This window comes from Pelodiscus sinensis, chromosome 2 (genome assembly GCF_052426305.1).
Source record: "Pelodiscus sinensis isolate ZL-2025 chromosome 2, ASM5242630v1, whole genome shotgun sequence".
Lineage (NCBI taxonomy): Eukaryota > Metazoa > Chordata > Testudines > Trionychidae > Pelodiscus > Pelodiscus sinensis.
The window spans coordinates 99,195,463-99,221,031 of NC_143053.1; the positions used below are offsets into that span (position 1 = coordinate 99,195,463).

Genomic DNA, 25,569 nt, shown 5'->3' on the forward strand with positions numbered 1-25,569 from the left:
ACCCAAGTATCCTTCTCAGTCATTTACAGTAAATAGGATAACTGGACTATTTCTTGTAGCCGTCTTTCCATTGGCTTCAACAGGAGTTAGATCAAGTCCTTTAAACTTTTGACTTCTGCAAAAAGCGTTCACCATCCTCTATATCCTTCTCTATGATTAAGAGTCTATTGTTGGTGCCTTCAGGCCCACCGAAGAAGGCGCAGATGGGCTGAGTTTGAGTCACAAAATTCCTTTTAGAGGCTCCTGCAATATAACAGAGCAGCAGCTATGCTCCCCCTAAAGAGGTTAGAGAATATTCCCCAACCCACACCTGGTGCAGGCATCCTTTCGAGCTGCTAGGGTGTGGAGAGGTTAATAGGAGGAAATGCCAGACTCTGCATGATGTGTCTAGGGAAAGATCTTTGCACCTCCCCACCTGGGGAGCCACACAAAGGTATGTCTACACTGCCTGTGGGTGTGAGCCTCCCAGCCCAGGTGCACAGACTTGTGTTGGCGAGGCTTGCACTAGCACGCTGTGTAGGCAGTAAGGCTCAGCCTGGAGCTTGTGCTCTCAAATCTGTCCACAACATATCTACATAGTTATTTGTAGTGCATTAGCATGAGCCCCGCTGACAAGCCTGTGGCTGCAGGCTGGGAGGCTCACTCCCACTTGCAATGTAGATAGACCCACAGAGGCTGGCCAGGAGCTGGCCCTGCCACTGAATCTGAACTGAATGGAAGTTTTAAGCTGAGGTGAACTCCTACTCCGACAGCAGGTGCTACAGGGTGCTCTGTCATCCTGCAAGGTGCTGAGCTCCTCTGGAGCGGGGCTAAGTGCTCGCAGCTCCCTTCTCATTGAAGTCAATGAGAATGAGGACATTCAGCCCCTCTCAAGAAATGCTCTGCATACTTGGACCCATGACATTCAAACATGTGCTTTCAACCTGCCGATTAAAGGAGAGTACGAAGCGAGATCAAATATGAGGTCTCTGGGGGTACGTCTACACTACAACGTTAATTCGAACTAACTTAGTTCGAATTAGTTAATTCGAACTAAGCTAATTCGAACTAACGGATCCAGACTAAAAAACTAGTTCGAATTAGCGTTTTGCTAATTCGAACTAGCATGTCCACATTAAGTGGACCCTGAACCAGGTTTAAGGATGGCCGGAAGCAGTGCTAGCAGGGCATCAGAGGAGGACTTAGAGTGTGGAGATGCTGTCTCAGGCTAGCCGAGGGCTGTGCTTAAAGGGTCCCGACCCCCACCCCGGACAGACAGTTCTCAGGGGTGTCCCGCTTGCAAAGCAGTCCTGGCTTGGATTGCCCAGAGTACCCACACTGGGCACATCACAGCACTCGGCCATCAGCCCGGCTGCACTTGCCGCAGGCTGCCATCTGGGGAGAGGGGGCAATTGGGGGGCTGCAGGAGAACTTCCACCCCCAGAAGCCCGCAGAGCCAGCCCAGTCCTCCCCGTCGGGGGCATGTACCCCATTCCTCCCTCACCTCCTTCCACTTACCCTTCCCTAGCCCCTCTACTTGATGTACAAAATAAAGGACAACTGTGTTCAAAAATGGAATCTGTCTTTATTGAACAAAAATGGGGGAGACTGGGAAAAGGAGGTGGGAGAGGGGAAGAGAAAGGCTGGGAGAGGGGAGGGCAACTAAAATGATCAGGGGTTGGGAACAGGTCCCATATGAAGAGAGGCTAAAGAGACTGGGACTTTTCAGCTTAGAAAAGAGGAGATGGAGGGGGAACAGGATAGAGGTCTCTAAAAGCAGGAGTTGGGTGGAGAGGGTGCATACAGAAAAGTTCTTCATTAGTTCCCATAAAGAAGGACTAGAGGACACCAAAGGAAAGGAATGGATAGCGGGCTTCAAACTAGTAACAGAAAGTTGTTCTTCACAAAGCAAAGAGTCAACCTGTGGAACTCCTTGCTGCAGGAGACTGTGAAGGCTAGAACTAGAACAGAGTTTAAAGGGAAGTGAGATCAAGTCATGGAGGTTGGGTCCATGGAGTGGTATTAGCCAGGGGGTAGGACTGGTGTCCCTGCCCAAGGTTTGTGGAAGGCTGGAGAGGGATGGCACGAGACAAATGGCTTGGTCACTGTCTTCGGTCCATCCCCTCCAGGGTCCCTAGGGTTGGCCGCTGTCGGCAGACAGGCTACTGGGCTAGATGGACCTTTGGTCTGACCCAGGACGGCCATTGTAAGCTCAGGGCTCAGGGTCGGGGGTCTCAGTGGACCCCCTTGATTTTCATGCACACCTGCTCCTGGGTGGCCAGGCTGGCAGCTCTCCTGCCCTAGACAGCCACTTTCCTGTGCCTAGTGCGGAGATCGTGGACAAGGTCCACGATCTCCGCACTAGCCCAGGCGGGTGCCCGCCTCTTGCGGTCCCGGGCAAGCTGCCGGGAGCCGCCAGCCTGGTCCCGGGAAGAGGGGGAGGGCTGGGTGGCAGAGGGTGGCTGGCTCATGCCGTGCCAGGTGCAGGGTCTGCTGGCTGGGTGCTGGCAGGCTTGCACCTGGCATGGGCATCGTAGACAGCCCGTGCCCCTTTAAGGGGTCTGGGGCCGGGAGGGGGGCATACGAGTTTCCCTGGTGTTGGCCAGAGTGGCCACCAGGGAAAGCTGGGGAGGGCTAGCCTCCCACTAGTTCGAATTAAGGGGCTACACACCCCTTAATTCAAACTAGCTAGTTCGAACTAGGCTTAATCCTCGTAAAATGAGGATTACCTAGTTCGAACTAAGCGCTCCGTTAGTTCGAATTAAATTCGAACTAACGGAGCGCTAGTGTAGCGCCTATGAAAGTTAGTTCGAACTAACTTTGTAGTGTAGACATACCCTATGAGACAGCACAGTGTACACTATTTAGGTTGTAACAGGAGCCAGAGGGTTCTCTTGCAACTTTGGGGGTTCATTATGCACTTAAAAGGTACAGCGCATACCATAGAAAACATTCTTACAAGTACAAAACGACAAAAACTGCAGTGGGCAAACACAAAGATCCCCGGGTCAAGAGATCAAGGATTGTCATTTTTTCATAGGTGGATACCCTGTCCAGGAAGATAAAACAAAATAAAAGAGAAAGCTACACCTGAGAAGTTGATTCTATAACTCAACATATGCTGACAGTAAAGGGCATAATTATAATAATTCCCGCCTTCAGATTCTGTGTTTTGATTTCAGAGTGTTTGCCATTCTTTTTTTACTATTGTATTCCCTAGCTCCGTGCTTCATATTCAAATTCTAGTTGTACTAGAAATGTTTTGTTCTGGTGTCCAAATCGAAATTAGATTTAGAACATTGTTTCATTTGAGCTCAGATGTCCCAGATGTTGGTTAGGTGCCGTGGACATTGTAAAACTTAATAACGTTTCACACCCAAAAGCATGCAGCAATAGAATGTTACGGAGGAGAGGGGCTGCCAACCACTAAAAACCAAAAAGGAGTCTGAGGTAAGCTGCCAGAGTGCTATTTAAGAGACCCCCAGTCTCTTCCCATTTTGGAGTCCTTGCAGCATATTAGGAAATGCTATACAGTTGCGAGTCTGCTGAAAAAAGAAATAGCCTAATCTCATGTAATATTTAACCCAGATCTGTAGTTTCCCAGTGTGCTGCTGTAAAAATCACCTTGTATCGTGGGGTCCTCTGATGGGACTGCTGTGCCAAGTCTCAAGGAGGCTGAGTTAAGGGTTCTGTTTCAATTTGGCAGCATAACGCAGTTTCCATAGACAAATTAACATTGTTTCATTTCATTTTGACACCATAATGTCTTTTCCATAGACCTGCACTGACACTGTCGTGAAATCATTGCATCCTTATCAAATGGATAGGGAATTAGTACCGTGACACAAAACATTCTCAAAAAAGTAGCCACTGTTTCGTTTATTTACTAAATTGAAAATGCCTCATCCATGTTGTAACATATAGTGAATATGGGGATCTACACATCACAAAACTTACATTTTAGAAGTTGCTCCATTACAGATTTAGAAAAACTTCGAAAAGCTGGCATTTGTTCCTGATTTACGTCACATTATTTTTCAGTGTTCCCAATTGATAAATGCATCTGCACTGATAATTTGTAAGATGAGATTCATTCACAGCATTCTTTTTTCTTCTTCTTCTTCTTCCTTTCTGTACCTCACTTTTCCCATCTGGTCAATGCATTTGCTTTTGAGTAACGTTGGAGGGGGAAAAATAACATTTGTGAAGCTAAAATGAAAAATATTCTGTTTTGGGGATTTGGTGGTTTTTTGGTTCGCTTAGCTTGTGGGGTTTTATGGTTTTTGTTTTGTGTTTGGTTAGTTTCTTTCAGGGTTTGGGAAGAGCATTACTTGCTTGCTTGCTTGACAATGAAAAAGGAAAGGTCCTAGAATGAGAGCAAAATATTAAACTACAAACAACCTTCTTTATAACAGAAATACCAACATTGCCTTACTTATAATACAACAATGACATGGTGCCCCAAACTACTCAGATTTTTTTTATTTTGGGTCCCTCATGTCCCTCGATTTGATAGAGAAAATACTCACCTATACCAACTATTAAAGATTACAATACTAAAGCATATAAAATTATATGCAAATATATTTAAAGAATATTAATTTTTTTGTAACATCAATCACTCAAAAGTTAATAAATGACAGAAGTAAGTTACATGATACATAAGCATCATGGTACAATCTTTAATTACATGATCACTAGACCTGGATAGGAAGCAGTTTTCCCATCCCATGAAAGTGTTTGAAAAATGTTCCCATCCCAAATTGGGACAAATAATAAAAAAAACTCAAAAATGTCCATGAATCAAAACAAACTAACACTCTCTCGCTCTTTCTCCAACCCTCCCCCCCAGACCTTTCTCCACTGCCCTTCACATCCTGCCTCCCTAAGAAAATCTAGTTTGGGCCATCTGACATGTTTTGTTTCTATAATTTAGATTTTGACCAGTTTTATTTTTTAAAACTGTGTTTCTAAAATCAGCTTCAATTTTGAAACAAAGTTATATCAAAGGAACAATTACACAACATTTTTCAGTTTGAAAATGTTGAAAAGTTTTGATAAATGGCGTTATTTTCATCAAAAATTCACACACAATTATAATGATCACACAGAACCTGATCTCTGTCTCTTCCTACCTTCTGCCCATTAGTAGCTTGTCACTGCCTCTATGTCTGTTCCACCCCCAATTTATTTTTTAACCCTTTCCCATTCTACAGGATTGTAGTGAGATACTATTCCTTCTCCTGGGCACCAGCAGAGTTGTAAGCACTGAAACACAGTGGCCCCTTGGAGTGAAGAGAAACAATGGCTCAGCCTGTGAGCCAAATTTGGGCAGATATTGAGAGAGGTGACAAAAGGTATCCCCTGGATGAACCATTTTTATCACAATGTTCAAAATCAAAAACAGTCCCAGGCAGACACCAGGCCTGGAAAATTTCAGCCTCTGCCTGCTGAAGTTTGCTAAAGTTATAAGCAACTGAACACGTGGTCTTATAATGGGAAGAGTAAGGTAATGTTAATGGTAGAGTCAGTTCTATATAAGGTTAAACTAACAAACTTACCATGAAAAAAACAACCAATGGTCTGGTAGCACTTTATAGACTACCAAAACATGTAGATGGTATCATGAGCTTTCATGGGCACGGCCCACTTTTCAGATGACCTGAGTTTTGAGTTTAGGATGTGCAGACCCAAAATAAATAGAAGACAGGGGGGCAGGGGGAAAGGAGAGGGATGGGAGACAGGGAGCAGAAGGTATGGAAAATCGAAAGGAAAAACAGGAAGGCAGAGCTGGGAATCAGTGAGCATCTGAAGATTAGGTAGTTAAAACAAAGCAGATAAGCATCAAAGTCAATAGATAGTATCCTTCCTAACATGGTCTGTCTGCAGTGGGGAGCTGCCCAAGTATTTCCCTGCCAGAGCCTTTTCCCACTGAGGAGTCATTTCCTGAGAAAGGGAGAAAACTCCAGCCGCAAAGAGGTAAAGGGACACTACGCTGCTAAAAATAGCATGGTGTGGGCAAACAGAGAGCTTGGGTGGAAGTTTAACCCTCAACCCTGTGTTCCCTCAGGCAGATGCTCTACCCCCTAGGCCACTCCAGAACCCAGCCCACCTTCCTACCTACATGGCCCCCCTTACCTTGCCGGAGCTAGATCCATTCCTGGGGCAACTAGTGTTGCCTGTCCTGACGCTCCCAGGGTGGGCAGGGCTCCAACCCCCAACCCTCCATTCCCCAGGCAAAAAATCACTTATATACCCACACTCTTTATTCTACGTGCCTAGTGTGTTCGTCCTCCCCTGCCCATGGATCAGTGTGAGGCCAACCAGCATTTCCTCTAATTTGTATGGCCATGTGCAGGATTAATTTTGTTATGTGCACCAGTATGGAGATGATGTGTGAGGGGTGGGGTTGAGAAGTCCAGAGTGCGGGAGTGCTCAGGACTGGGGCAGAGGGTCAAGGTGAAGGAGATGAGGATTCTAGTTGAGGGTGATGGCCCTGCGGTGAGGCTAGATATAAAGGGTTCTGGGTGTGGAAGGGGGCTCAGGGAGGGGGCAGAGGGTTGTGGTAGAGGGGGAAAGGATCCAGCTGGGAACAAAGGCTCTGGGGTGGGACCAGGGAGGAGGGGTTGAATTGTAGGCTTCCCTGGAGCTGTGGTGTGAAGAGAGGACTCCCTAAACCCTCCCTTAGCACACCACCTTGGGGCTGGGAGGGGGAAGAGACATCTCCACAGCTGGGACAACTATGGTGGGGATGGGCCAGGGAAGGGGTGGCCTCTCCATGGACACGGCAGTTCTGGCAAAGCTGAGCCTCTTCCCAGTCCTTGATAGCCTGCTGCACAGCCACACAGCTTACAGGGAACTTTGGAGGCCGCTCCACCTCACTACATCAGGGAGCATTGCCCACAGAAGTAGCAAAGTAGTGTACAACGAGTAGCTAGTAGGCTTTGGCCCTGACACAGGGCTTTCACATTGTCAGTGAGCTCTGGACTTTAGGCAGGGGCAACACAAACGAGCAATCTGTAGAGGCATTGCAAACAGTCTGTGGGCACTGGCCCTTAGGCAGGGACAGAGACACAATTAGCCTCAGGGCCCAAACACAATGGCCAACAGCCAGCTGGGGCCCTGAGGCAAGGTGGGGGGGGGCAACTCCATACCCCCAGAAAGGGCAGGGCCTCAGGTGGATGGGGCGGGGCTGAGGGCAGTCAGCCCTTAGTGCCGTCCAGATCATGGCATCCCCCTCCGCCACACAGAGTGGCACGCCCATGGCACTTCAAAGAGGCCCAGGGCTCCATGCACCGCTACTACTACAGTAGCAGTAGCGGCTTGGAGTTCTGGGCCCTTTTGAATCTCTGGGACCCAGAGCAATTGCCCCATTTGCACCTCTCCCCCGTTGGTGGGCCTCGGTCAAGCCTTGAAGCAGGGCAGGGCACTAGTTTATGGACTCAGGGCTCAGGACAGATGGCGCACCAAACAGACTCTTAACTCAGAAGTGCATCTCTCTGGCCCCTCAAGTAGGACAGAGAAATAAGCAGTTTGCCTGACATCTTGGCTCAGATAGGTGGCAAACAAATTGTGGGAAGGCTGCCACCCCAGAGATGGAGTGGCAAGGGATAGCGGGGTCTGGGCCTACCCAGTTCCACCGAATACCAAAACAGCATTCTACCACAAAGCCAGCAGGGAATCCACCCATGACGCTCTGACCAGGTTTCAAGCAGTAACACAGCCTGATTGGGGCTAACTATCCCATGGCCACTTCCTACCGTCTCATGAGGGTGTTCCTGGATGTATGGGTGAGGGGGCCCTTCATCTCCATGGAGTAAGTGGGCAGCCACAGTCCCAAAGACTCCTCATTGCCTCAGTCAGCTGGGAGATCCAGCAGCTCTAGACAGTTCTCAGCTCAGTAGGGCTCCTCTATGGTGCCTTTCTCCTCCAGAGGTTATACTTTCTGTCCCACCTCCTGCTGGGAGGGGAGAGTACTTGCCTGGATCTGCCTACCTGGGTTCAAAGAGTGGTCCCTCTGGCTCAATAGGAGGCCACTTCACCTCACTACAGGGGGGTTTCTGAAGACATCCTTTTGCTATCTTTCACCAGAGTAATTTTTCCCTGACCAGAACCATGGCTTTTAAATCCTTTTTACACCATTTCAGCCCCTTCACTTTGCAAAAAGGGGCCAGAGGGGGGTAGAAATATCATCTTTGGTCCTCCATTGCTTACAGCTGAGATAAATTGGCCCAAAATATCTAGTTGTTAGAGTCTGGAAATTAGGACTCTGGTTGGAATTCCTGACACTGCCATTCACTTACTGCGAACCCTTGGCAAAGTCAGTTTAGTTATATTATATTCGAATTATTTTAAACGAAGAATACACCACAACATTCTAACCTGTATTTCTGGATAATTTCTTTCCCACATTCTCTAGTCTCCTGTTTATGTTTATGCAAAATCTAGTTAGCCAGTTTATAGGAACACCCGGCAGAAAATATGCTAATTGGCAGGAAAAATCTTTTTCTCATTGTCAGAATGCTTGTGCTAAATTTCATACAAATGGAGCTATAGTTTACGTTTGGAATACCTTACTGACCACAGCTTCCTCAGGTATCCAATATACACCAAGAAATGTGCACAGCTGACACCCTCCTCAGGCTTAAACTGATTCATGAGCTGAAACCGCTGTAGTGATAAGTGCATTCAAAAGATTATTAATGAGGAAGCTATACAGAACAATACTGGTATGCTTATGCTGCTTTCATTTTAAAAAGTAACAACACAAGGTTGCTGGACTGGTATAACTCTTCTGAAACTGGCACTTGTCTATAAATTCAGAATCTTTGTTGTTGTTTGGCCAGTAGCCTGGTTGTAGAGGGAGAGGGAGATGGAAACAGAGAAAGGGAAAAAAAGAGCCTGGGAACCATTTCAAGGCCTAAATGCAGACAGGTTTGCCGAGGGATATCTTGGAACTGTACAAGGTAAACATGGTCTAAGTCACCTGCTTTAGGAAGATAAGTACTCTGAGTTCTCTAAGCTAAATGTACATTGCTGAAATTTGATTGAAAAGTTTGTGATGTAAAGACTGAGAATCACAAGAAGGAGACAGGCAGTGTTTAATCTTCTATTGGATGACAATTCAAGATAGACTGATAGAGATACCTGCTGTCTGATAAACCAGTCAATACTGCAGATTGTAGATAGTTGCAGGAAACAGACACTGCAACTGGGAGGGGGGGAAACAACCCTTCAGCATTTCTATAGTGTCATTCTGTTCTCAGCTCCTTGTTTTTCAGATTGAGGCCTAATTTTTGTTGTGTTAAGTTAGCATGCTTCAGATGTTGCAAATACCCAAATTCTTCCAAAGGGCATTTAGTCTATAGGAGTTCTATATAGATCAAACAGACACAGTCAGAGAAAGCAAAATATCTATTAACTATATCAAAACAGAAATGGAAGAAGATGGATGCTTGAAGGAAAGTACCTCTTTATAAATAATAATCATTTTTTTAAAATCAGGAGAAAATAAAGGTTTATTTGCCCATCAGCTTATTAGAATACTAAATTGTTTGTTCTTTTAAGATGTAAGAGTAAGGGCTTCTTATCAAAACTGCGCAAACTATAATATACTTTTTTAAAGGAAAAGGACCTTCAGGAAACTATGCTGTATTATGAGAGGCTGTTTCTAAAGACAATAGGGAAGTCACAGATTGCTGTAAAATGACAAGTATTCTTCCCTATGTTTGAAAGGATGTAGATAAGTAAGTTTGTGTGGTTTTCCACCATAGCATCATAAGCTCGTGCTCACTTGTCATTATTTACTTACTAGCCAATTAGCCCATCATAAGATGGGATTTTCAGGTTTCTCCTACACGTTGGTCTTCTCTCCTGAGCCTCCGATCTCTCACTCCGTCTCTCTCTCTCTCCTCCTCCTACTGCCTCCCCCTCTCTTTCTCAGCTCTCCTCCGCTTTCTGCCTCTCTCCGTCTCTCTCTTTCTCTTCTCCCTCTCCTGCCTCTCACTCTCTCTCCACTCTCCTCTGTTTCCATTGGGGATGCATGCTCATCCAGGCCTCGCCCCCTGGGCGTGTACGTCACCGCCCCACCTTCCTTCTCCTCCCATCGTGGTGGTCGGCTGACCTCTGCATCGCTCAGCCGAGCCGCCGCGCGGGAGCAAGCGACGCAAATGGCCTCTCTCTTTTCCTCCTACTGCCTCGCCCTCTCTTTCTCTCAGCTCTCATCCACCTCCTGCCTCTCTCTCTGGGTACATCTAGACTACATGCCTCTGGCGACAGAGGCATGTAGATTAGACTACCATGCATAGGAAAATTAAGGCATACCTGGGATGAGGCATACCCTGGGAGGTCGACAAATGCCTTTGATGTAGACCGTGGAGCGTCCAGACTACCGCGCTGAGCCGACAAACAGCTGATCGGCTCAGCACGGCAGCCATGTAAATTTAAATAAAGCAGCGATTATTTAAATCGCCGCTTCATTTTCCTATGCCGGGTAGTCTAATCTACATGCCTCTGTCGCCAGAGGCATGTAGTCTAGACATACCCTCTGTCTCTCTCTTTCTCTTCTCCCCCTCCCACCTTTCACTCTGTGTTTCTCTTCTCCTCCTGCTGCATCTCTCTCACTCTCTCTCTCTCACTGTCCTCTGTCTCTTCCGTTCTCCTCTCTGTCTCCTCCTCTGTGTCTGCTCCGCTTCCCTCCTTTTGAATCCGGTGCCCTATCCTGACGTCACAGACGCACGCTCTTCCAGGCCCCACCCCCTGGCTGTTCCCTCTGGGCGGCGCTGTTGCCTCCCGCCATGGTGCTCAGCTGATTTTTGCGCCGCTCAGCTGGGCCGCGGCGCAGAAGCAAGCAGCTCAAGTGGCTGTTTGGGCCCCGCGCTCCCCATGCAGCACCTCTGTGCTGCATGGGGAGCGCGGACCCCAAAGGTCCTCTTGCGCCACTTGCTCCCACATGGCAGTCCAGCTGAGTGGCACAGAAGTCAGCCGAGCGCCTCGGCAACAGCGCCGCCCAGAGGGAACAGCCAGCGTTTTAGGGTTACAGAGTCACAGACATTGGGCTACTATATATATGATTACAACTCTTGTATAAGAGTTTTCTCACAGCTTTCCATTCATGTTATTATTAACATGATTTTTTTTAATTTAAAGGTACCCAGCTAAGCCAAATCTTCAATTTTTGCTAAAATAAATTCAGCAGAGAAGCAAGGAAAACTTTTATTTGTAATGGTTTGCGTTTATTTACTCTTTCTACCTTGGGATTAGACAAAAGCATAACATACGTAATATTGATGGACACTTTTCATTATTTCCCCCTTCCCTCTTTAATGCCTCTTTCATTTTAATGTACCTTGGATTTTCTAATTGCTTGCTGGAAAGTGATGTTATCATTGGCGCTTGCTGCTGTATGTCACCACCTGTTGGTATAAATTACGCATTTTCAGTGTTTCTCTCTCATTTGTATAGTTGCAATATTTTTTTCTTCTTTCTCTATGCAAACAGATAGCTGAATCTACACAGAACACATTATTTTAAAAGATTTTTAGTCTTGAATAATTATTTGCCCATCAAGACAAGTTGAGCACCATATTCTCAAAATCACTATTCATGTGAGTAGTCTTTACTCACCTGAGTAATCTTATTGAAGTCAACAGACATAATTGGTTGATAAAGGCTACGAATTTGAGAAAAAGTTTTGTGGACCTGAGAACTACATTGGCAAAATTAACAAACAAAAAGCTAAAAAATACATAGTACGGGCTGATAACTGCTTATCTAATAATATTGAAAAATAAACTCACAATAACACGTTAATAACAAAATACAGCCTCTTAATATCTTTTTAGAAATCTGTCCTTTGAAAATGAGTATATATTTTAAGCTGGCATTATTTACCCTATCCAGGGTAATAGTTAAATGTGCATTGCAGTTTGGGCTCTAATGTTGATCATTCATATCATTTATCTGATAGATCAGGGGCCATTATGACCTGTTGTGTACATTCATATTTTGGCACTCTTTAAAAAGTGGATTATTATTGACCCAATAGACCGTAACAGCTCCAAAGAAGTCATTACTGTCTATTGTGTAAATCCTTCATGGTGTATGTTTTATTGACCCTTTGCAGCCATCATGGTCTGTCTTGTCAGTCCAGCTACCATGCATGTGTACTACATCTGTGTGCCTAAAAGATCCTGATGAAACTGCAGTCGTACTATTAATGTGCACATCCTAAGAAACCACATTTTAAGCAGCCATAGCTAGCCATTTAATTGTTTATCCGCTTTTTTGGCTTGAAAATACCTCCTGATCTAGTTCACGTTCTGTATAACCATTTTAAATGACAGAGCCATTCTTCAGAGAATGTGAGTACAAAGGAGCTCTCCAGCTAGTCAGTAAGAGACTGGCATTTTTTCCCCACCTTGACACAGCCTATGCTGATGGGTGACCACTGGAATATTTCATGACCATTGGGTGGGGAGGGACAGGAGGGTTACAGAGAAGATGGAATTTCCTTCAAAGTGTTCTGCTGCAGCTATACAGCTATAGTAGTTCATACAGCCACGCTCTGCCAGAGAGCAATGGCTAGTGTAACCCCAGGGATTCAGTGGCCCAGCCATCCATTCTTTCCAGCCTAGCCCACCCCCATTTTCCTTGTGCATGAAAGCCACTGCAAAACTGAGCTCTTCAAAGAAAAGAGAACATATGTCCTTGGCCAAGTGGGCTCACTATTGACACCCCTGCTTGTGGCTGGGTCTGGCAGAGTGTCTCTTCTTTTCTCTGTCCCGGATGAGACTTGCTCCAGGACTGAGCTAGTTTCCTTCTTCTTGGGACTTAGCACTCCAGAAGGGTTACATGGGTAAGTTAAGTCCTATATGTTTAAGCCACCCAGAATCTTCAGGCCAACTATAGGCTTAAGGCTTTTCTGGTTCTTCTCTCCAAGGTCACCATACTAGCTTTGTCAGAGAGTCAACAGGGGAACCCACGCCCTCCCTCTTCTCTGGGTCCTAGCCCAGAGAAGCTATAACAAACAGCTACAGCATCGCTGATCCCTCCCAGGCCGATTCCTACCAAGGCCTGCCTCTAAGCACTTCTGCCGGCCTCACCTTGGGCACATTCCTTCACAGGCCTCAAAAGGAAAAAAACCCATAGCCCTGGGGAACAAAGTACATATACCGGGTCTATCTTGCCGGGTCTATCTGCCCTAGGGAGGTTCGGATGTTGAGCAGTCCTTGATCACCTTCCATCCCCAGTCAGGCCTTCCTTTAAACCAGGCGAGGCCAACCTGAGCCTGAGAAGGAGCCACAGTTTACCAATGTACATTGCCAAAGAGCTACAGTAATTTGTCAGCAGCCCTCATCACGTGCCTCCTCTCCCATCTCCAGCATATTTCACCCACCACCAGCCCCATAGATCAGCACCTCCTCTTCCTTCCCCACACCTCCTGCCCACTGCAATCAGCTGTTTCATGACACTCAGGAGGCTCTGTGGGGGAGGGAAGGAGCGAGGGCGCAATATGCTTGGAGGAGGAGGTGGAGCCAAGAGTTGAGCACTGGCAAGTTGGCACCTGTAGCTGCAGCCCTGGAGTCAGTGCCTGAGCAAGGAGCCACATATTAACTTCAGAAGAGCCACAGGAGGCTCCAGAGCCACAGGTTGACCACACCCTGCTTTAAACAGTCTTGGGGTAGACTCTGGCCACAGCCATGCTTTTTTCAGTGGTCTAGCACACGAGGCCCTACTGAGCTGGGCTTTCCCTCTTTTGACCTCTCCTTCCAGGCTTGACCCCCTCTTGCAGAAGCCAGGAGTGGGGTAAATGGAGTCCACTGTCTCTCATTTCCCTCTTCACATGTAGCGCAGGGTTTCTAAACCACATCACAATCCCTCTCATAGCTTCCACACTCCCCCTCTTTCTAATACAGATAGATCAACTCCACGGCATCCACACCAACAGACAGTGGGGTAGGACTTGTCCTTTTGCAACAAAATGAGGGATGCCTTGGGCAAACTTTGCATTAGTCAGATGACATACAAGTAAAACCACCACACAAAGTTGGTTAGAGGTGCAGTGTGTGCATGTATTCTTGTGCTTCCTGATTTCAGTTAGATGCAAAATCTACTAGATAGTTAAGACAGTTTGTCTGTTTGTTCAAGAACGGTAAGCACTAGGACCACCAAATGCAGTATATAGCTTCCTCTTATACCTTAAAGCAACGTAAGGGTTTGTTGTGCCAAGAAAATGGGATGTCTGGAATAGGATGAGTTCTCATAAAACCATACAGAAAAGAGACAGAATCACCAGGCATGTGAAAGAGGCTTGCTGGAGGCATCGCCTCCCCCACATCCAGAACTGCCCCAGCCCCAAACCTCCCATCTCTCATGCAACCTTCAGAGAGGGTGTGGGGGAGCTGGAGATCCCCCCCAACTCACACCCAGACTTATACAGGGACACTGCTGGCCATTCATCAGGGAGTGAGTAGAAAATGTTTGGTTTACTGCATTCCTCACTCTGGCTGGAGAGTGCAGGGAGCAGATGAGCTGTGCGCTTTGCTGACAGGAAGAGAAGCCCTGTTATGAATCTTGAGAGGTTCCCTCCCATGCTTCCCTCCCATCCCCCTTACACACACACATACCCATTCCAGAACCGCTCCTTACCCTCAACCCTGACTCCTGCACCCAATGTCTCCAGGCCCCTGCCCCAAACCCCTCTTTAAGGACCCAAGCAATGCCTGGTAAATGTGCTATATAGGCCATCCTTCCTGTAAGTCCAAGATACATTCCAAAAAACTTGGACTTATAGCGAAACAACTTAAAGTGGGGAATTTTTTTCCCATGTCTGACTTCCATTTGTGCAAACTGGTTTTGTTTGTTTGTTGGGTTGTTTTGTTTTGTTTTTTTATTTTTTGCATGACTTAAGAGTGGGGAATGGGAGAACTTATAATGCATCAGTTCCTACAAGCATCAACAACTTTAATGCATAACGGATGTGTACCGGAGCGACTGATAGCAGAGACGCCTTATAGTCTTAATATAAAGGAGTCTGCTCTTACACTGCATTTATCCCTGTTGAAACAAGAAGGTATGGGAAATCTCAGGAGCAAGCCTAACCACATAAAGTTCTCATCTGTTTTCAGACTGGAAAGATATGCTTCAATATGCTTAGGATAAATACGTAAGCCAAAAGTCTGCAACTTTTCTGGTTGACCCACTCCTACTATAAACATATAGAGGTCTATAAAATCATGACTGGTATGGAAAAAGTGAATAAGGAAAAGTTATTTACTTATTCCCACAATAAAAGAACTAGGGGTCACCAAATGAGATAAACAGGCAGCAGGTTTAAAACAAACAAAAGGAAGTTTTTCTTCACTCAGTGCACAGTCAACCTGTGGAACTCCTTGCCAGAGGATGCAGTGAAGGCTAGAACTTTAACAGGGTTCAAAAAAGAGCTAGATAGATTCATGGAGGTTAGGTCCATCAATGGCTATTAGCCAGAATAGGTAGGAATGGTGTCCCTAGCCTCTGTTTCTCTGGAGATGGGTGACAGGGGAGGGACCATGTGAGGATTACCTATTGTGATCCTTCCCTCTGAGGCATCTGGCCACTGTCGGCAGTCAGGATACTGGGCTAGATGTACCTTTGGTCTGACCCAGTATGGCCGTTCTTATGTTCTTAAGCATCTGAACATCAATATCAGTGATTTGTGGTTTTTTATTATTAAATGTATTATGTGTACAGCAGAAGCCTTTAGAAATGTACATTATAATTCACAAACTATATCCATCTGTGTCCAATACCAAACAATATGTGCTACCCAAAGATTAGTGTCTTTGTGACCAGGGGGGGCCCGTGGCTATAGGCAGATTCGGCCACCGCCCAGGGCGCCGCCGCCCGGGACGCCTGATGATGACGTTACGGGGGCACCCGGGGCGCCCGCCGATGACATCAGTCCATTGACAACCCTGCAGGCAGGGGCGCCGATCATGTGTTCTGCTTGGGGCGCCAGCTGCCGCAGCCAGCCTTGGGCCGTTCCTGTTTGTGACACATGGCTGAAGTCAACTATAGGACCAACATGGCTCGATTCACCCTGCAGCAATCTGACTGACTGCCCTATGCCTATCCTTGACATAACAAAGACCATGTCCGCTTTCAGTATTAACACTGGTTCCTTCACTTACACATTCATAAATGTTTATTCAAATGTCAATGAGCAGGAAAACAATTCATTTCATTTTTGTTAATCATAACATTAAATTCTAATGTATTTGATTTAGTCACCATACAAGTAAATGATTTTCTTACCCACCAATAAGTAATTTATAAGCATGGATCCAGCAATGAGAGCTGAGTCTGTATCTAATTGAGGTATTGGGGTTTTAGATTTTAACCTAACAGAGACAGTTAAAGTTGACAGGTTCAGTGTAGAGAAATGGTTTTATCTAGTGTACATTTCTAACAGCTTCTCTAGCCATGCTGCAGTCTGAACACTCATACAGAATATGCAGTATAATTATCAATATATTTTCTTCTAAGCACAAGGGAAACAAAAAAAATCAATAAATACAACTTCTAAAACTATAGTAACTACAAGAACAATAATACAACTCCAAAAAGTTTTATATATTCCACTGTTGCACTAAAACAACCCTTCTGATTCAAATTAGATTTACTTGTGATTTCCGTCTGCAGAGATGTGAATCTAAAAGATGCCTGTAATTTACATGCCAAATAGGAGCATTAATCTTTCACACCTCATACAAGAAATATCTTTACAGCTTAGTGCCTGATTCAGCAACATACATAAGTACATGACTATCATTAAGTACAGAAGCAGTCCCACTGAAGTTAGGTTCCTGCTTAAGTACCTTGCTGACTCATTGCCTTAAAACTCACAACACTTTTTCATCACTCACCTACAGTATGAAAGATGTGGGGAATCTGACCATGCATACTACCAGAAGCTTTGGTTAGCAATATTATTTGTGATGGTTGCATATTTCTTAACAGAAGAAAGTAAACGCTTTTGCGTATGCAGTTTTCTCTAAAAGGATGTGTTTATCTGAAAATTATATCAGGGGCTGTTTGACATCCTGCTGCCTGCTAACGCAAATTTATCATAGCAAATGATCCGTGGCAGCACTAAAATTTGACACAAGGTCCTATAGCTCCTGCTTAGATACTCATGTGCTTACTGGGCCATATATATCAATGATGCAACTTTACTGACGTCAGTGGAATTACACCAGTGACTGACCTAGGCCATCAATTCGAGGCAATTCAGAAAGTTACCCTAAATGTCATATACTGTCCCGATGGTGCTTTTGAGTCCCCCTACTGAAATGTGCTGGAGACAGTGCAGTAGTTGCTTTCCGAAGGAGCTTTAATCAGGAAGGTGAATGTTTGTATTAATAGATTTAGGGTAAGAGGACATTTATTTTGCACCTATCTAATTTTTCATTATTCTGAGTAACACAAGTATCTGCCAAATGAAATTATATAAAATCTTCTTCCTATTACTGAAGATGATCAGTTAAGAGAACATTCAGTAAGCCTGACATTCATGATGTTCTTTTATATGCAGTATACAAGGGTTTCATGATAAACACACTATACGGTTTTATATAAATGGCAGGTTTACTTCTTCCCCTATTTTTAGAGCTAGAAAATTGATTTGATCTGCTTCGAGAATAACAGCTCCACCTCCAACTTCAGTGGAGTTACTCCTGATTTATTCTGGTGCAAGCAGGAGCAGAATTTCACCCAGTATTTTGGCTTAATAGCTGTTTTCTATCTCCTCCCTGATTTTCAGAGAACACAGGGCAATTTATTCTGATGGCAAATGAGCCCCTTGATAGAAGAGGGCAGGGGAGTACAAAAGTACTCAAAGCCTTCCCATTCTCTTTGCTCGCCAGAGCTTATTTCAGGTCAAGGAATAAGGATTGCACCTTCTATGCACATTATGCACACTTTGTTGGCTTCCGTTTTAGCTACAGGAGAGGGGGCTGGAATGGGCAACCATGCATCTCAAAACTGTGGAAAATTGCACTCCTATACTTGCACGCCCCCACACTTGCTGCAGTTCAGATCAGAAAACTCACTGAAGCACTATATTAACCTTGGACCCAGCCAACCTAGCAGGGTTACAGTTGAAACTCACAGGGTTTGATACCCATCTGCTTTCAGGTCATCTTATCCTGGAGGAAGTTTAACTTCCTATGAATGTGAAATTTAAACTGAAAATAAAATCAGAAGAGACGCCTGCTAGATTTGACCATTGATGGTTAACAATAAATGCTCGCATTGTGAGCTCATGTATTTTATATTGCACTCTCACCTTTCTGCTCAGAAAAAGCAACATCTGACTCTCTTGTAATAAATGGTTGGTATGCAGAATTGAGCAGCAGCATTTGGCATTGTTAAGAAACAACAACAAGAATAAGGTTTTTAACATCAGTCATAAAGTCCTGTTAGACTCTGGGCACACTGGAATGGAGATTACTAAAAGGTTGATGATTTGCTCTCCCGACTCCAGACAACTCTGACTCCCACCACAAAACACAAACTAAAACCAAAAACTCTTCTATTACTTTCTGTTTATCTAGGATGACCAACATCATTTATGATCCATTAGGTAATGACATAAGCCTCCTACATTAAAAAAATGCCACGTAAGACACTGAAAATAAACATTTCTGGTTTACAAACAGGAAGCCAGAAATATTATGGGTGAGGTTGAGTGGCTGGGGTTTGATTTTTGAAACCTCAGAGATCTGGTGTTTCTTCTCATTCTCTTTCAAACTAGTTGAACTGCTTAACATTGCATTGCTATTAGCTAATGCATTTTATTTTCTCTACACGTTTATAGCTTTTTTAAACCACCAACAGAAAGGCAGAGAAATACAAGGCTAAAAGAAAAATAGAAGTGAATTTAGGAACACAGAATTGCCATATTTGATCAGTCCACAGGTCAGTAAGTTATAGTATCCTCTCTCAAAACGTGACAAATCACAGAAATTTCAGAGCCAGGCAAAAAAATCACTTTGAAATAAACTGCCTATAGGGGCAGGCACTTAATGGTTAGATGATGCCCTGACCCATGATAAGCTACATCCCTTTTAAATTTTTACTTGGGGCTTATCCATATGAACAGTTAGTGTATGGGAAAGCGGGGTGTAAATCTCTCATGATAACTTGCCAGACTAGCGGGCTATAGGAACTGCTACTGTTGACTAGCAGTTCCCATAGTACACTTCGATCTACTCCCATTTCAAAGCAGGGTAGATCAAAGCTCATTAGGGAACTTTCAGTTAGTGGATGGCCGTCTAGAGCACTGAAGATTTACACCTCAGCTTGCCAGGCACTAACTGCTTATATTGACATTCCCTCAGATTTGACTAAACAACAATCCTGGCACGGACAGGATCCACTGGGCCAAATTTTGCTCTCACGTTCATAAGCGTACCTCAGCTAACTCCACTGACTTTCTTGGAGCATAAGTAGGAGGAGAAGTTGTGGCCAACAATAAACTAAATGGAAGTTTTGCCACCGAGTCCCATTGGAGCAGAATTGGCCCCTGGCTTCTTTAGATTTATTAAAAAACATTCCCTATTTTCTACATTAAACTGCCCATAACAATTGCATGATCCAGCCATCAAGCCACCAGAAGCTTTTCTGTCCCTTCACCCGAGCTGTTATGAATGGAGCACACAGTCAAATAATACTGAAGAACACTAGCTTTTCTGTTGCCAATGTCATGTGCCATTTATTCATTTATGTATTGCTTTCACCTGAGTTACTACCCTATTTTTAACCTGCCATTTTGTTCATGGATTTTTCACTTCTCCACTCCCCCCCCCCCCACCTTCTTTTTATCCCCTCCTTTAGTAAGTGAACTTTAAATGCAACAGTGAGCTCATCCTGACTGACCCCGCCTGCTGTGAGTAATTGTCTAGAGGAGAATAGGAAAATATAAGAGCTTTTGTGAAAGGGAATAGAGAAGACAGACATTACGATTCTGAATCTGAAGCTCTTTCTTTTTTTTTCTTTCCTCCCCCCTCCACTCACCCCCCACAGCTGTTTCCCATCACAACTGGTGTTTGAAAGACACAGCAAAATTGAGTATATCACTATCACAATTAGTTTCACAGGCGGCTTAATAACTTACTTGCCAGCCATGGCTGATTTAATCAGGACAGTCCTGATTTATGGTTGTTTGTCCCAGTGTCCGATTTTCTCTGCCAGCTCCATCAGGAGGAGATGCATGGAGCCTGTCTCTGCACTTGATCAGGGCTGTTGGTTCACTAGGGTGGGCTTGCTGCATAGAGAAGAGAAAGAGGCAGGATGCCCAAAGTTAGTACCCCGAGGTTCCCTTGAAAATCTCAAGGAGCATATGTTAATGGTTGGGACAGAGTGGCTCACAATAGTCTGCCATAGTTTATCAGGATGGCTAGCATGGGTTCACACATTTATCAGGATAGCTCTCTCTAGCCCACAACTGCTTTCGTCCTTGCAATCGGGGAGGAATATTCTGGGCTAGGTTCAAGAGGTGATTTTAAAAGCACACTGCCTCAGACCAGCAAAGCCCTGAGCCCTTCCTGGTGAGGCTTCTGTCAACGGTGCCAAATTACGCGTGGCTCCTTTTTCTGAAGTGATCTACTGCTGCTGCTTATTAGGGACCAACCTGAGACCATCCGACTCATTTTTCTTAGGACCTCAAGCGCCTCTGGAGGAAGTCCCAGCAGTGAGCGGCCGGTTCATGCTTTGTTCACTCAGCAACTTGGAATTGAAAAAATGTTCATGAGAAGCTGAGCAATGGGCTATTCAACAGCTCAGATGTAGCATTTAACAGATGAGATCTGATGTCGCACTAATCTTGCCTAGGATTCCGGAAAAAAACAAAATTAGTCTGTAGGAAGTTTTTAATATGGACTATATGTATCTTTGTTTCTCCCATTTCAAAGGTACAGCACAATTATTTTCCTTGTAAACTTTGGAAAAGTAAAGCAAGAAGATGCATTTTTCTTGTAGGATAATTTCAGAAGAATGAAAAATGTATACACTTGCCTGTGTAGCCTCCCAGTAAACTCAGTAAACTGTGTAGCCCCCCAGTAAACTCAGGGCTCCAGGTAGTCTAGGTGTGAGTAGCAAATTCATGCCAAGTGGTGAACATACCCTATGATTAACATCTTGAGCCTGAGAGTATTTTGCTTTATTCTAAACATTGTGAGGGAAATCATCTGGGTTTTAAGTATTATGCCTGTGCTCAGAAATAACTGTACAAGATACAGAAGACAACTTGGTCTTTGCCCTGAGAAATTTCCAGACAATAAGAAACGCAACAAGTAACTCACTGGGATATTCAAAAGAAGATTCAATTTTAGTACATCCTTTTTTTTTTTTTAAGTGTCTTGTGAATGGCTGGATGACAGTATTCTTTTCTGATATGAATGGTACGCGTGTTCCATCAAAGGAGCCTTGGCCCTGAACACAAACTAAAATGGTAGGAGCTAAGGTTTGTTTATGGTCAGATTCAGAACCTAGATCCTAATGTCTTTAGTTAGACCCAGATCTAATTTCATCTCGCAACAGTGGTGCAACAATTCGTAATTCCTCCACACTAATGGCTGCATTTAAGGGATAGCCACTTCAGTCTCTAGTTCATCTAGAAGCATCAATTAATAATAAAAATCACTTTGGTAATTGGAAAGTCAGGCAGTCCCTGGAGAAAAATAACATGTTGCCTTATAAGCCTCCCTCCCAAATATCTAAAAATACTTTGTAAACATTTAATTAATTTTCCCATGGTAAGTGTGGGTATAATTGGATACCCATTTTATGGATATGGCAAGTGAGGCACAGATAGTTCATTGGAAGTCTGCTACAGGGAGGCTGTTGTAATGCTGGGAATAGAACCTATATCGCATGACCCCTGTTTATCTGCTTTAAGCATTACATTATTGTTTCACTTAGGCAACTGCTACACTAAGAGCTAGTGGTGTGGCTCCCAGGTTTGCATAGACTTACGCTAGCTCTCAGCTAAGCTAGTATACTAAAAATACTAGTGTTGCCACAATACCAGGGGCTGCAGCAGCAGTGGGAAGAGCTAGCCACTTGAAGTACAAGCCTAGCTGAACCCCACGGGTACATATTCGGGCAGCTAGCTCATGCTACTACTGGCCACATTAATATGGTTATTTGTAGAATGTAGGTCAAATAAGAGCCAACACATGTATGTCTATAGGAGATGGGAACCATACCCCTAATTCCAAGTGTAGACAGAGACTTGGTGTGAACAGGTAATTCATGTAGCATCAAAGGTCTCTGACATATTTTTATTCCTCTTCTTCTATGTATTTAAAAAAAATAGCAATAACTGCATTGAACTCTTTATTATCAATGCAGTAGAAAATCTAAGGAACTTTTCTGAATGTAAGAAAATGAGATATATATTTGAATCCAGGCCTTATCTCAAGTTCACATTGATTTCAGTGCAAAAACCCCCATCTCATTTCAGGAGGACAAAATGGGACTTTCCCATCAAAAGGAAAGTGATATCAGCGTTTACAGGGCTCTTCCTGTAACTCAGTTTGTGCTTGGCATTACTTCTTACACCCCTCATTTTTCCCTCTCTGTTTACACAAGACAGGCCAAGCAGTTGTATCACAATACTCAGAGAGCAATTCACACATACACACATACACATAAAGAGAAAAAGAAAAGTGACAGTCTATCCATCTCACTTGGCATGTTTATATGTCCTTTTAAAAAAAAATACAAAGTGGAGTGTCAGTAACATTGTGTAAAAGAACACTTATCTGAGAAACTTTGATCTTTTTCTGAAGCCCCATTACTCTGAGACTGAAAGGCTAATGGCTCTTTGGGTAGGAGAAAAAAGTTTTTCAATAAGAAAAGAAGAAAGTTTATTGTGCTATCTAGTGGACACATTTAGAAAATCCTACACCTCAAAACCAAGTTGTGGCTGTTGCACTGGCAGGCTAATCCCATATCTTACAGGCTGCTCTATTAGGATGCAAGCTCTTGAGGCCTACAGTAATGGGATAGCAGAGAGGTTGTTACTCTAGGGTAGCTCTATTACTCATTTAAGCAATAGAGATATGAATAAACTAGGAGCTAACCCAGACACATGGCCTGTGTATTGGATCTAATGTTTTTCATTTACAAACCCCAGGCCAGATTCTGCTGTACTCATTCATGTGTCTAGCTCATACTTAGGTGGGTAGTCTGATTGGCTTTAACAGTGCTATATGCATGGGTAAAGAATATTTGTGTCTGGAAAGGTCACAGGATCAGATTTTAAAACACCTGATGACTGGTGAATATTAAAAGGGAAAATATAAATACTTATCTGAAGAGGGTCCTGAACAACAGTGGTAGATAGAAATATAAACACAAATTTGAGAACTTCCTGCTTTCAGCTGAGTCAGGAATGCTGTGAAAAAAGCCTCATTTTAGGTATTTTGCAATTTGTAAAAAAATAAGGAGTGCAGAATCCAGCCCAAAGTAATTTTTTGTTTAAGTTTCTGGACCCCCCCAAAAAGACTTGAGAGTCCAAAACAACTTGCTGCTTCCTGGAAAAAATGTATTAATTAACAAGGTAATATAAAATTGAAAATTAATATGACAGATCTTCATCCCAAACAAACAAGGCCTTTGGAGGGTCACACATCCCTAGTACTAGCTTACATCTATCCTACAACCTTACATTTCCTATACTGCTGCTGTTGCTATTTTGATCTCCTTCATCTGAGCCCTAAAGGTCCAATGCAAAACCATTGAAGTCAATGGGACTCATTCCGTTGACTTGAATGGGCTTTGGATTAGAGCTTAATGACCCAATCCAGCCATGGCTTGAGCATTTCCTGCAATGGGCTGAAAATCCTCAGCAACCATTGACTTATTTCTTGTACAAAATAAATACTGAGGCTATTTATCTCTCAAAACATTCACACCTCTTGTATAATTATATACCCTCATATGTACTCTCATGGAAAAACACAATATGCAGATATGCATGTATCCATCTTTTAAAAGCTGTCTGCACCATCAGAGCAATCAGTTTAAAAGATGGACTTTAAAACATGAATTTTGTGTGAATGTGAATGACCACCCTCCGGGTTCAGAAAAGTGTGATTTATATAATATAAAGGAGAAATAATGGGACATGGAACAGATTCCTTCAGTGAGGTTCCATCCTGTAACTAGTTTCCTTTATTTTCCTATCTTCTGAAAGATAGTACCTAATCCCCTGTACAGAGTATTTAAATCTGCTAATCAATGATATACCTGCTCTGCCGCAAAATTGTACATTATGTTTTCCTTTTTAAAAAAAAAAAGCTGTTGTTGAGCCACCATATTTTTTGAGAGAGATAAATAAGGCAGGTGTTACTGCACAGTGTTTAAAATAGATGATATCGTGCTCAGGAACTAAGATGAAATACCCTTCTCTCTGGCATAGCCTTGAAACATTTACAGAGAGCCCTTTAATGGAGATTTAGTGCATATATAATAACAACACAGAATTTGATACCCTCTAGGAAAAAAATGCCCACTGCTCCCTTAACAACTGCAATTACTGCACAACTCGTTATTTCTAAAGTTAATAAACTAGAATTAAGGTCATGAATAAAGTTTATTAACCACGATGTGAGATTGTGCAAGCCTGGCCTGTTATCCTTGTGATCATCTAGACACATGTACCAAGGCCGGTTTGTTACCCCTGCCTTTCCCTCTTTTCTACCCTTATTAGGACACATAGCCAGTCTTGAAAGTGTCAGTGGTGATTTAAACACACTTGGACCAAAAGAGAGACCGAGAGGGAGAGAAAGAGAGATCCTCTTTTTTTTCTTGCATCATCACTATCAATAAAGAAGCTGCACAGCCATCTACAAAAGGGAAAAAAAATTAAAGGCACCCTGCTAATAATATGAACAGCGACATGTTGTCAATACGCATTCAGCACCCAAGCAGTACTAGTGACATCTTGTGGTAGAAGAGAGTGACAGCCCTGCTTTACACCTTCTCTGTGAGAGCACAAGCTGTCCATAAACATCAAGCTGTGTCATTACTCATACATCAGCAAAGAGACATCTGGGATTTTGATAACTGCTGCCAGATTCTACTAATGCAAACAGCTCTAACTCCCCTCACCCAATCCGCTCCCCTCATCTCACCCACCCTGCTTCTTGGCTGTAACATACCATTCACTGCCTTGCCAGCTTCTCCCTTTCTCCAAAAGCCCTTGAAATGGAAACCACTGGTTTTCTTTCAATCAAAGTGATAACTGTTAAGTTAATGTTGGATACAGATTATTCTTTTAAACATATTTCAGTTTAGCTGAGGCAGAGGTTATCTTCCATTTCAGGAACCCCACTGCAAGAGAAGAGCGATAAAAAGAATTTGCAGCAACACACATTTTCCCTCCGTCAGAATGGCAACGGAGCTAGAGGTCTGAGGGAAGGTATTGAAGCGTCTCTTTCACTCCTAAATTTCTTATTACACCCTATTTTTGGTGAAAATTGGCATAAATAGCTGGAAGAGAATCCTGCTTTCTCACTTGTGCCTGCATAATTTCCGGGT

General features: G+C 43.9%; 1 long non-coding RNA gene across 1 annotated transcript; it reads right to left on the reverse strand.

The window, feature by feature from the left end:
• Positions 1-2,750: 2,750 nt before the first annotated feature.
• LOC149525309 (uncharacterized) lies at positions 2,751-25,142 on the reverse strand. Its single transcript, XR_016348806.1, has 4 exons — positions 20,654-25,142; positions 20,138-20,287; positions 11,327-11,393; positions 2,751-4,345 (listed from the first exon to the last, which is right to left on the reverse strand). It is a non-coding gene; the product is annotated as an uncharacterized LOC149525309 (long non-coding RNA).
• Positions 25,143-25,569: the final 427 nt, after the last annotated feature.